Source organism: Nicotiana sylvestris, chromosome 6 (genome assembly GCF_000393655.2).
Source record: "Nicotiana sylvestris chromosome 6, ASM39365v2, whole genome shotgun sequence".
Classification (NCBI taxonomy): Eukaryota; Viridiplantae; Streptophyta; class Magnoliopsida; order Solanales; family Solanaceae; genus Nicotiana; species Nicotiana sylvestris.
The window spans coordinates 22,940,336-22,944,351 of record NC_091062.1 but is presented as its reverse complement, the minus strand read 5'-3'; positions in this window follow the sequence as shown (position 1 = coordinate 22,944,351).

Here is a 4,016-nt window from a genome sequence, read left to right as displayed (position 1 = left end):
TGAAGAAAAGGGAAGTCAAATAAAAGAAAGAAAGAATAGAAAGAAAAATTCCAAAAAGAAAGTGAATAAGGTAGAAAGTTGAATGGATTCAAAAATATCAATGATGAAAGTCATGGAGTAAATAAAAAAGGAGAAAATAAATGTCATGATCAAGAATGAGTGACGTTACGTCTCTCTAGTTCCCCCGAGAAAGAAGAAACTGACTCAAAGAGTCGAGAAAATATGAGCCGAAAAGAGAAAATGGAGTGCTTAAGGAAAGATGAAACCATTATATTCCAACATGTCCTACCTTGGTCCAAAAGCCTTCATTACATCCTGCAAAAACACTACATGATTTCAAGTTGAGTGAACATACATTAGTGGTGATTTACATAAGGGGTAAGCTTATGGTACTTAGAGCCGGACTTGTGACATTTATTTTGAGAGAGTTGAGCGAACCTTTCACAATCTTTGATTCGAGCGTTATATTCTAAAGTGAGAATTTCTAATGGAGAGTAGAGGAGGAGAAGTTTGGGATCCACAATGACCTATATGAAAGAGCGAGCTTCCTTAATGAATAGAGTCAACTCTTGATGCTCTAGTATCTCAATAGAACTATTGTACTCAAAAAAGTCAAATCATTGTCTTGTTGATAATTCATATGTGTTGTGGGTAATTGTTGGTCCCAATTGATGTGTAATTGATTCACCTTAGGCTAGCTAAAATATCCCTTTTTCTAGTGGAGGTAGGAACTGCCTTAATTGCTTAAGGACAAGCAAAAGCTTAAGTTTGGAGGAGTTGATAAGTAGGGATTTTGACCGCTTATTGCTCTCTTTTACTTTCATTTTAGCTAAAAAATGATTAAAGGTATTCCGGAGAACTAATGAAATGTTCTTTTGTATAGGAATATTGGGAAACGAGTCAACAAAGTCAAAATCAACTTATAAAGGAGTCAAAAGTGAACAAGTACCAAAATAGGGCAAAAAGGCCAACAGTGTGGATCACACAATTCTAGTGCGTCTGCAGCAGAGGAGATTCAGAGAGTTAGTTTTTGGGCCAGCTGAATGCATGCAGACTACACCGTAATTGTGTGGCCGCAGAAGTACAAGTGCGGCCGCACTTAAAATTATATGGTCCGCAGAAGACTAAGATCAGAGAGATGGGAATTCTAGAGTCAAGTAGGAATCCGGACAAATTTTTGTGCGGCCGCATAATCAGAAGTGCGGACGCACTTATTTTTATGCGAAGTGCAGAAGACCCAGAGTGCCAAGCCCAAGTTCTAGGAATGTGGACCGCACTATAATTGTGTGGCCGCAGAAGCTCATTGTGCGGACCGCACAACCTTCGCAAGGGCATTTTTGTTAGATATTTTGAACTTAGTATAAATAGAACTTTTTGTCATTTTTAGGTTAAGTTTAGTTTTAGGAAAGCACCTGAGCCGTTTTTCTTTGCTGTTTTAAGTAATTTTGTACTAGATTAACTTCTAAATATTAGATTTTCTTTCTCTAATCAATTATTATGAATTCTATCTTAATTTCTTCTTGTATTTCTTCATTTTTCATGAGTATCTAAATTTTTAGCTAGGGTTGTGGCCCAGCTCTAGTGTGAGTACTTAATGGGTGTTTGATTTAGGGCTTGTTTGTGATTGAGTTAGTGATATTTAGCCTTGTCCATGCTTGTATTCAAGAATTAATGGTTGCAAACATTGATTCATGCCTATTTGACTTAGTCTCTACTTGAGAAAGAGAGACTAAGTCTAGGAAAACTTGGATAACAAGAAATTGGGGTAAACTAAAGATAGTAATACCCGACATGAGCATATATCACTTGATTTGTGCAATACCCATTTAGAGATGAGAAAGCCAAATTAAGCAAAATCACTCAAACTACCGAGAAGTATAGTGTGGGTAATTCCATGTGATTGCTATATTACAACTCCGACTAATCAACCTGTTAGGTAACCACCTAGGTGGAAGTCACGGCCCTAGATCTTTTATTATTTGAAAATAACTAAAACCAAAATTATTGTCTCCTAGTTTCATATTTGCAATCAATAGCCTAAAGTAGAAGTAAAAACAACAAATAAGAATGTGGAAGTGTAATTTGAGGCACATCACACAATTGCACTAAATATATATCTAATCCCAATTCTAACTCCCTGAGGATTCGACCCCGAATCATGTTGGGATTTATTATTGCTTCGACCGCCTCACTACCTATACTTGTGGTGTGAGTTTGGGCGACATCAGGTACTCCTATTCCCCAGTCCCCAGTTCATGGGAATTCGGGTCAAAATCATGCTTCCCCTTCTGAAGATCCACAGAGGAGGAGGGGTGTTACCCTTTTGTTCTCTATCGGGTGCAACCTTATTTCCCGACCGGTGGAGCTTGCTAAATATGTGAAGCCATTGGCTTCATAGAAAGACTGGAAAAATATCCAAGCACTCTCGGGAGAATGTTTGTTGAACAATACCATGCACAATGCCGCAGTGGTGCGTTCCTTTCTTTCTTTGTTATTTCTTCGACTTTTGCATGTATGTATACAAAGTTTTTCTTCTCTTGTTTTGCAGGCCAACTTTCTTGCTTCCAAGGGCCTTCAGAGGTTGATTTGTTAGAAAGAGGAACCTACTTCTGAACAGAATAAGCTTTTGGCGAAACGGGACCAGACTGTTCTCCGCCTCTCAAAACTGGAAACCAAAGTCACTGAGGTCATTGTTTTGGAGGCTCGTTTGCAACAAAGCAAGAAAGAGGTGGTAACCCTTAGCCAAAATATTGTCCTGCTAAGGGTTAGATTTGATGAATCCAAGGCTAAATAGGCTGAAGTCCAGGATACCATTCTTGCTGCAACCGAGCACGAGGCTGCTACTACCAAAAAAGTGACTGAATTAGAAGCAACCTTGAACTCCAAAATAGAAGAGCTTGTTGCTATGGAGGCGAAGTGTGACCAGTTGGACGAGAAGCACAAAAAAACTATCGAGCATAACATGCTCTTTAGTTCAACTGTCTGCGACTTTGATGTTAGCCTCCAATATGTTAGGTCCGCCTAGGAAAGGCTCTCTTATGAAGTAACCCAACTCAAAGAAAAACTCAAATGCCGAGCGACTTCCCTCATTGTTGAAAACACTTACGCCATGTATAACATGAGGAGAAAAACCTTGGAAGAGGCCAAAGAAGTAATCCTTGAATTTGATGTCGAAATTGCTAGGGCCCTAGAGCTTAAGTTGGCTGCTAAAAATGGAATCCCGATTCAATCTGATGCTTCTGGTTCTTCTGGTTCCGGTTCTGAGTTTTCGAGAACTGAAGAGGAATCGAAAGGTGATGATGCTGAAGACCAAAATGAGGAAAATGTCGAGCCATCGGTGAGCCCACCTACTTCTCCCGAGGATGCGGACACTTCTTTTCCTCCTGGTTCCGAAGATGCTGGAGTTTAGCTATTTCTTATTCTTTTTCCCATTCTATACTTTTTGGCACGTTCTTGTAATTAAAAAACATTTTTCTGCTCAAGTACTGTTTGAGTCTTACTTTCGTCTAACTTTCATTTAAATATCTATGCAAATCTTTAACCTTTTGTATTTGCTTAAGAATTTTGCGCACGTTTGCGTTTCACGCTTTACTGTGTGTAGTATCGGATGCACTCTCCTTGAAGTGCTTTGGTTCCGAGCATTATCCCTTTTACATAAGGGTTACTATAAGTATTTTGTGCAAGTTTACTTTCTGCGTCCTTTCTTACATGACTTCGGGTGCATTTTCCCCGAAGACATTTTGATTCTGGGCATAAATTCTTCTGAAACTAACCCTTTAACATGAGGAATTTCATAATAGAGGACCCTCTTATGTTTAGGGTGATCTTGAAGAGGACGTCTCATGTTCATTACAGCACTAACATTTGAAGTACTTGTTTAGCTTTCAAATGACAAAATTAATTCATCGTTAAGACAAGAAACAAGATAAGAACAAAAGGATTTCATCTCATTTAATTCCTTCTATTTTAAAAAGTATATAAGCATTTTCTATACTGAAAAGAAATTGCCATTACTT